Below are 9,814 nucleotides of genomic sequence, written 5' to 3'. Positions count from 1 at the left end.
ATCTCCTAACTCTTTTGCTCTAGTTTCTGCTGATGATAACACCAGCTCTACCACTCCCTCACACATTCAGGACCTTGTCAATGACCTCGATTTCGAGGAGAGACAAGAAATGTTCTCTGATTTCATGCAATTTGCTCTAATTGCTGGTAAGAGATATTCCAAGAAATGGAATAGTCGTAGGTCGACATTTTCTCAAAAACCAGTTGTTGACAAATCGCAGGAAGAATGCTGGAGGTGTGGTAGAAAAGGTCACTACCAAAAGGAATGCAAAGTTTCTGTTCCTTCTTTGCAGGCAGCGAAGCCTTATTCTTCTTCTTCTTCATCAGCTAAGCCATCCGATGAGTACAAGAAGAAATATTATGAACTTTGTGCCAAAATGGCTGAAGTTGAAGGCCCCAAAGCCCTTCTTGCCAAAAGCCTTGTTGCTAAGCAACATGACTGGGCAGAATCTGATTCATCAGAAGATGAGGGTGCTGATTACGTTGATGCCATTTGCTTTATGGCACTCGCTGACGACCAGGCGCTGACAAAAGACCAAATTTGTTCAAGGCAGTGGGTCAACGTTGTTGGGTCTTTTGGGTTTTATCAAAGTCATATTATCCTTATAACATGAAAAACGCAGCGGAAAAATGAACCTTTCATTATGTTATATATAGTTAAAACCAAATTTTAACTTATAAAAGAAAACCCCAAACAATAAGGATCCATGTATATGAATGTCATACAATCAAAATAACAACCATAGGGTGTTTAGAAGACTACCTTCTTCCAAGCTTATGAGAAGGTTGATATGAAGAAGATGATGTTCTTAAATAAGCCAAGTCTTCAAGATAGAAGTACCTCAAGCTTGCATACCCCAAGCCTCCAACAAACACCCATATATGCTAGGATTTAGACTTGAAAAACCCTTCTCTTCTTTCCTTGTTTGTGCCGAAAATCAAGAGAGAAAAAGAGAGAGTTTTTGCACTTGAGAGTTGAGAGAACACTATAGCAAGTGCATGTATTAAGTGTGTGTTTCCAATGTAGCTAGTGGGTTATATAAAACAAGCAAATGCATGTGTGTTTTGGGTGGGGGGTGGCCGGCCTCAAGGTGAGATCACATGGGTCTCACCAACTCAAAATCCACTTGCATTTTCCTTTTATACAATATATATAAATGTATTATAACATGTTATATACCTTATGTAACATATTATGTATTATACATAACACACATAAGTGTTTATTTTGCCAAATAAACACATTCACATATTTCTCAAAATAAATTATCCATATAATTTACTTATATTTCTCAAGTGCATTTATTTAGAAACCCATTTCCTAAATGCTTCAAGTATTGATATTTATTTAAAGATCATATCATATAAATACATATCATAAGTGTTTGTCTAACTTGTTATTGGGTATGACCTGACTTGGATCATCACATACTAGCCACGTCAATTTAATATGTGTCTTGGGCATCCGAAATTCCAACAAACGTCACTCTTAAAAAGGTGAACCTTCTTTCTTCTTCCTCTGATGAAGACAAAACCAAAAATCTTCAAATCTCAAATGAGAATCTCAAAAACTTCTCACCAAAAATGAAAATTTGAAAAATGAGGTCGCTGACCTCAAAAACTTCTCACCAAAAATCTTCAAATCTCAAACGAGAATTTGAAAAATGAGGTCGTTGACCTCAAAAGAATTGTAGACTCTTGGTGTAAATCTTCCAAGCTAAATGAAAGGATCTTCAACTTGCAAGTCCCTGCTCAAAAGAAAGCCATTATTGGGGGAGATTATGAGACCGCTGCTCGCATAACTAATACGTTCAGCGACAGTCCATTATCCGAGGAAAGAACTCCTCCAAGTCCTGACGCTTCTCCTGAAGAACTGATGAAATATTATTTCGTAAAACGTTCGAATGACTTTCATTCTGAGCATGTTATTGATTCTCCCATTGAGAAATCTGAATCTCCTTCTTTCTCATCCTCTAGAACTGTAACTAGCAGGTCTCCAGTTTTGCTAAAACAGTGTTTCCAAATTGTCCCATTATTGATATGATGCCTGATGAAGGCAGAATTCAATACTCTCCATCCCATTCATTTGATGGAAATATTTCAGTGATGGTTTCAGGCCTCTTGCTCCCCAAATGCTAACCCTCAAATCAAAAGACCCGTTTAAAAGGAGAAAGGTCGTTGTTCAATATGACTACAGTTCCCCTCAGCGAACTAGTTTTACTAGTCAACCTGCTGAGACTTCAGCTTCCCAAAAGGTCGTTGAACTTCAGAAGGTCGCTGATCCCTCTGTTTCATTAAAATCCATCCCTTCCTCTTCTTATTCCTCCAACAGTAATGAGGCCAAGCCTGCCATGCATGAAAAGCTTATGAAAAAACGGTTATAGGCTGCTGACGCTCGTTTTCAACAACCTAAACCTGTCTACATAAGAAGAGGAACTTTCGTTCCTCAGCAAGGCAACTCCTCTCAGCAAATGAAACCTTATCAGCAAGAAGGACAGCGAGTTGGTCAACCTCATTCTGGTCCATCATCTTCAAACCAATCTAAAGAAGAATCCATTCTTGGCCTTGTTCCTAGAACTCTTCCTCCTCAATATAGGAAGAAGAAAAACAACCCTGAGAAGAAAAACAACCCTGCACCTTCATCCTCCTCATCTGAATCTCAGATTAGTGAGTTAACAAAGCGTGTAAATGATCTTTCTTCTCAACTCAAAGGATTCTTCTTGCAAAATCAAGGGCAAACTCCTCCTCAAAGGAAGTGCTATCATTGTGGTGAAAGAGGGCATATTGCCTCTGATTGTGAGAACAAAGGATCAAGGGATCCTCCTGAGGTTGTGATTGAATCCAATCCATCTTCAGCTTATGTTGCTTCATCCTCTTCCTCTTCTCTACCTGCTGTTAATGAGGAAGTTCCCCCCACTGAACCAAGTATTACCTTGGGTGGGAACATTACTCTCAATGGCAGCAATGTCGCTGAATATATTGCTGCTCAACAAATATCTTTTCCTTCGAGACAAGAGGTGATGTCTACCTTCTTTGGAAACATGTTAGTGGAATATGGCAGTAACGATCAAGTCACCAACATGGTTGTACTTGACTCTGGAAATACCATGACATATGCCATGGATCAAGGTTATACCTTAAGAATGCCACGTCGTCTGCTCCCTGCTCATCAGCTTGTTGAACAACAAATTGATGAGAAGGCTGACCCTAGAGCCCCTCTTCCTTTCAAAAATCTTCAAGACTCTGCTGAGGAAGCTCTCAGCAGGTCTAATCCTGATTCTTCCTAAATCCCTATTATGTTATCCTGCAGGCTTCGCTAGGAAAGGAAGTGTGGTACTTGGACAGTGGCTGTTCAAAACACATGACTGGATCAAAGGACCTGCTGGATAACTATGTTGAGGCCAGTGGTCCCACAGTTGTTTTTGGTAACAACTTTACTGGCCAAACAGAAGGATATGGATCTCTCTCAAATAGGCTGATAAAATTCACAGAGGTTGCTTATGTGAATGGATTAAAACATAATCTTATCAGCATTAGCTAATTGAGTGATGCTGACTACAAAGTCATTCTTGACAAGCATCAAGGCACAGTTATCAATATCAATAAAGAGGTAGTTCTAATTGCTCCAAGAAGAAGAGACATCTACTTGGTAGATTTTACTCCTGTCAAAACTGACAGCGAGACATGTTTCTTTTCTAAGGCTACCTCTCAAATTAATTGGTTATGACACAAACGTATGTCGCATGTCAACTTTAAAACCATTAACTCTCTTGCCAAAAAAAATCTTGTTCAAGGCCTTCCTCCTCTATCTTATGAGAAGGGCAGGCTCTGTGGTGCCTGTGAAAAGGGTAAAAGCCACCTAGCCACTTTCAAACTAAAAGCCAACTCAATCAATGGCTGCTTTCATCTTCTCCACATGGACCTCTTTGGTCCTGTAAATGTTCAAAGTTTAAGGGGTAGCAGATACACCTTAGTTATTGTGGATGAATATTCACGATACACTTGGACAATTGTCCTTCATTCTAAGAGTGATGCTGCTGAGGAAATTATTAATTTCATTAAAAAGATGGAAAACCTCAACAACATTCGTGTTAAAGAACTCAGAAGTGATCATGGTACTGAGTTTCGAAACCAAACTCTTGAAAGTTTTTGTGCTGATCAATGGATTGGACAAAACTTTTCTTATGTTAGAACTCCTGAGCAAAATGGAGTAGCTGAAAGGAGAAATAGAACTCTCATAGAAGCTGCTAGGACCATGCTCAGCGAATCTTCTCTTTCTTCAAAATTTTGGGCTAAAGTAGTTAGTACTGCTTGCCATACTCAAAAATAGGTGTCTTATTGTCAAGAGACATGATAAGACTAGCTATGAAGTTTTCAAAGGCAAGAAACCCAAAATTGGGTATTTCCATGTATTTGGTTGCCCAGTCTTCATCCTTAATAATAAGGATCATTTAGGAAAATTCGATCCCAAAGCTGATGACGGCTACTTTTTGGGATATTCTTCAATTAGCAAAGCTTTCAAAGTGTTTAACACTCGCACTCAAAAGGTTGATGAATCAATTCATGTTACTTTTGACGAAAGTTGTTCAGCTTTGAGTGATCTTCCCAAACAAGCATCTGCTAATGATATTCTTGATGATCTCGCTGATCCACCTGAAGTATCAGCCATTCAAAATATTGCTGACACTCCTTATACCGAACCATCTCAAATTGAATCATCCAATATTGACTATATTGCTGCTCATATCTACTCTGTAGATCCTGTTGAGCCTCTTCTTAGGTCTATACAAAAGAACTCCATCAGCAATTCTTCTCCTAAAGTAGTTCAAGAAACTGACAGTATCGCTGATGATGTCTTCCATGATGCCTCAGCGAATCCTGATTTAGGAGACGCTGAGGATGACAATCCTCAGCAGGAAGAACCTGTCAGTGACCCTCCAGTTAGCAATCCTGAACCAACTCTAACTGTTGATCTCTCTAGCTATCCAATAGTTACTAGTGATCCTATCTCCACCTCATCTACTGCGCCTACCTACTCTTCCATTCATTCTCCTGCACTCAAATGGACTGCTGACCTCCCACTTGACCATGTAATTGGTAATCCAACCAATGGTGTTCGAACTAGATCAGCGACAAGTAATACTTGTCTCTATGTCAATTTTCTCTCTCAAATTGTTCCTTCCAACATTGGAGAAGCAATGGCTGATCCCTCTTGGGTTGAAGCCATGCAAGAGGAACTTACCCAATTTGAAAGAAATCATGTTTGGTTTCTAGTTCCTCCTCCATGTAAGGAACCCATTGGTTCTCGATGGGTTTATAGGAACAAAATGGATGAAGCTGGTATTGTTGTTCGCAACAAAGCCAGACTGGTGGCACAAGGATATACTCAAGCTGAAGGCATTGACTATGATGAAACCTTTGCCCCAGTCGCTCGTCTTGAGGCCATTCGCCTCTTTCTCGCTCACGCTGCTTATAAAGGCTTCATTGTCTATCAAATGGACGTCAAGAGTGCCTTTCTAAATGGTGCTCTTGATGAAGAGGTCTATGTCAAGCAGTCTCCTGGTTTTGAGGATCCAAAGTATCCTCACTATGTTTACAAGCTCAATAAAGCTCTTTATGGTCTCAAACAAGCTCCTAGAGCCTGGTATGATACCCTCTCTTCTTTTCTTTTAGACCATGGCTTTCATAGAGGAACCATAGATAGCACTCTCTTTATTTTCACAGAGAAAGCTCATGCTTTGTATTATGAAATATATGTTGATGACATAATCTTTGGTTCCCTTTCTCTTAAGCTGTGTAAGAAGTTTAGTACTCTTATGTCAAGTACGTTTGAAATAAGTATGATGGGCGAGTTAACCTTCTTCTTAGGTTTACAAATTAAGCAACTTCCCACGGGCATTTTCATCAACCAAGAAAAATACATTAGGGATATGTTGCATAAATTTGACTTCACCCATGTCACTCCCAAACGCACTCCTATGTCTCCTTCCAATTAACTTCATGCTGACCCAGATGGGAAGCATGTTAATCCCACTTACTATAGAGGCATGATTGGGTCACTTATGTATCTTACAGCGAGTCGCCCTGACATTATGTTCTCCACATGTCTCTGTGCTCGCTATGAGGCCTCTCCATGAGAGTCTCACCTCCTTGCTGTAAAGCGAATCTTCAAATATCTTAAAGGTACACCCACCTTGGGTCTTTGGTATCCTAGAGATTCTAACTTCGATCTTGTTGGCTTCTCTGATTCTGACTATGCTGGATGCATGCTTGATCGCAAAAGCACCAGTGGTGGTTGCCAATTGCTGGGAGGAAGACTAACTAGTTGGACCAGTAAAAAGCAACATACTGTCTCCATCTCCACAGCTGAGGCAGAATATGTTTCTGCAGCGAGTTGTTGTGCCCAAATGCTTTGGATGAAGCATCAACTCGCTGATTACGATCTAGAATACTCTAAAATTCCAATCATGTGTGATAATACAAGTGCTATTGCTATTACACGCAATCCTGTTCAGCACTCCAAAACCAAGCATATTGATATTCGATATCACTTCATTCGTGATCATGTCATGAAAGGAGATGTTGAAATCTATTTCATTCCAACTGATGATCAACTAGCTGACATCTTTACTAAACCCTTGGATGAAACTAGATTCAAACTGCTTGTAAGCAATTTAGGAATGCTGAATGAAGAATCAACGACATGATTGTCATGTCTGCTACTTAGCAAGTGAGTTTGTCTTACTCACTGATCCCTGTTGCTTTTTGGGAAAAAGCAAAACAAAGGCAATGGAAAGCCAAAAGTTTCCATCTAGTCCAATAGCAAACGGTTATTGGTAAAGACTTCTAAAATCCGTTGATCCCTGTTGCTTTGGGAAAAAGCAAAACAAAGGCAATAGATAGCCAAAAGTTTCCATCTAGTCCAATAGCAAACAGTTATTGGTAAAGACTTCTATAATCCGTTGATCCTTGTTGCTTTAGGAAAAAGCAAAATAAAAGCAATGAAGAGCTAAAAGTCTTCATCTAGTCCATCAGCAAACGGCTGTTGGTAAAGACTTATAAAATCCGTTGATGGCTGACAATTTGCAAAAAATTGTTTTATCAGCGACCTTATGTTAGTCATAAGATCGCTGACCTTCATTCTCTAAAAATATGTTTCAGCACCAAAATTAAATCCTTTTCTTAAAAAGAGGTGCTGAAGCATTTTATAAATAAATTATTATCAAACATATCTTTTCGATATTAAATAAAACATAGGAGTACATCTGAAACTAACTATTTCGGATGCAACTATGTTGGTGATGTGGCACTCTTTTGAGCCATATGTTATATAATTCAAAACTAAAATTTACCCACTTGTTTTTCTTGAGTACGTCACCTGTCCACTTGAGGCTGTTACTGTGCATCTGACTGTCTGGCTCTGTCTGACGCATACGGCGCACACTCAAGTATTTGTAAATATTTTTTTATAAACGTTACCCACAGATGTATTTTTTTTATATATCTTTGACAGTTGTTAAAAACAACTGTACAGTTTGAAAACGAGGATAGAGAGAAAACCTTTTTGTCTTTTCATTTGACCAATCGTGATCCATCATCATACCCTATATATACAAACTCATACTCATATTTCCACTTTCACGCTTTCTTTCAACTATTCATCTTCTTTCAAATCTCTTAAAATCTCTCAAACTGTTCATCTTTTCATAATCATCTCCTTCTTTTGATCTTTTCATCTTCCAATCTCCATACTAAATATTTTCAATGGCTTCCTCATCTGAAACTCCATCTGCTTCCGCCGCCACTGAACAAATTCCAAAATCTTACTTGAATTCTTCTACTTATTCTCCTTCTTCTAATGTTGTTAAATCTTCCAAAATCTCCTTTTCTGCTTTTGATATGGTTGTAAAACCAAACAATCATATCGGCTCGTCTGACGTGCCAAAAGGCACAAAAGGATATAAGCCAATGCTAGATTTCATCCATGCTTCTCCTGCTAGTTACTGTATTATGGCAGATCCAGAGAAGATTTATGTTCATCTTCTTCGAGAGTTCTGGTGGACATGTAGTTTTGATGAGTCCACCCAGACCATCTCTGGCATGGTTCGAGAAGGGACGAAAACTGTTACCATCACTCCAGCATCATTACAACAAACTCTTCGCTTCCCACAAGAAAATAATAATAATGCATTTGTGGAAGCTGCTGGTGATGATGAATGGAAGGCATGGCTGCCTTCAATCGGGTACAATCATAACCTGAGGAACCCTTTGGCGATCCCAAGCAATCCCTTGAAACAAAATCTCCCTGGGATTTGGAGAGTTCTCTTCACTCATGTGATCCAGTGTTTGGGTGGAAACTCTGGATCTTATAATTAGGCATCTACAACTTCGATGCCTATTATCCACGCTCTCGCTGAAGGAAGATTTGTGGATTATGCCTTGATAATCTTCAATGACATGAAGCACAAGATCACCCTAAACAACAGATCTCACACGGTGCCTTTTGTGAGAATTTTCTCCCTTGTCTTCAAAGAGGTGTTGGGTGATGAATATGACTTGCCAAATGCTGCCACAATTCAAGTAGCAAGGGTCGGCAACAATATATACAAGCAACCTGCTGAACATTTGGTTACTCGCCTCACTGTACATATGAAAGAGGTACTCTTCTCTCTAAACTCTTCTTTATATCCCAAAGACAGCGACTGGAAGGTAGCACTTCTTTCTGATGAAGTGGCTGATACGGTCGCTGTGGACGCTGAAATGCCTTCTGAGGCTAATTCGCTAATAAACCCCTCAGCGACCTCCAAAGCCTCTACTAAGACCAAAAGCAAATCCAAGGCAGCGTCCTCAACACAAAATTTACAATCTTCACCCTCCGCTGACGTCCTAAAACGTAAGCGGAGTGTATCAAAGGGCCAACCCAAGGTTAGGACGTCCTCAGCGCCCAAGGACATTAGTACCCAAACCATCCCATCAACAGTCTCCCAACAGACTGTTGACGAGTTAAACGGGAACAACAAGCAACCACCTCAAACTTCTTTAGGCGAGGTTGGTGAAGATATTGGGTCACCCCAACCCACGAGAGGTCAAACTTCTTTACCCCCTTTATTACTATTAGTGTCTCGGAAACTGTTAGTGTAGAAACCGAGACCAATATCTTTGAAGTAAGTGTTGTTAGTGATGAAGAATTGGGCAGTGAGTTTGACCTCCAAGATGATGATGCTGAAATCAAACTCACTGCTGCAGAGGAGAGTAAAGAAGAGGTAACTACTAGTGGCTTCTTGGCAGAAGACTTGGTATATGTTTTAGTCTCCTCGCCTCCCACTGAATTTGAGGATACCCCAGTTGTATTGAATGATATGCCTTCCTCACCCAGCTATTCTCCAAGGCCTATAGCTAATCGTGAACAAATTGGCCATTTTGGAGATTATGCAACTGAACTTAATGATGATGAGCTTCAGCGAAGAGTGCAATTATGTCACTTTCAAAGACTCAAGACAACAATTTATATTGAGGTAGAGGAATTTGATGACCAAATTATTATGGAAGTACCTCCGTTGCACCATCCGGATTTCTTCAGGGTTCCTTGTGCTTGATATCCAGTTTCCTTAAAAGCTCTCAAGGTTCCCTCTACTGATGAAGATCTCCAAATTGCTTTTACTGCCATTAACGTGACAGGCCTTGATTATGTTGAAACTTGCCAGCTGCATGAGTTATTAAGGAGGGTGCAAATCTGCCAGAGCCAAGGGAACAAACATGGTTATTTATATGGTTGGATGGTGGATAAGATTGCTGCATTGAATGCTGATGTTCAT

The sequence above is a fragment of the Erigeron canadensis genome, chromosome 1 (genome assembly GCF_010389155.1).
Source record: "Erigeron canadensis isolate Cc75 chromosome 1, C_canadensis_v1, whole genome shotgun sequence".
In the NCBI taxonomy this organism is placed as follows: Eukaryota; Viridiplantae; Streptophyta; class Magnoliopsida; order Asterales; family Asteraceae; genus Erigeron; species Erigeron canadensis.
This window is presented reverse-complemented; position numbering follows the sequence as displayed.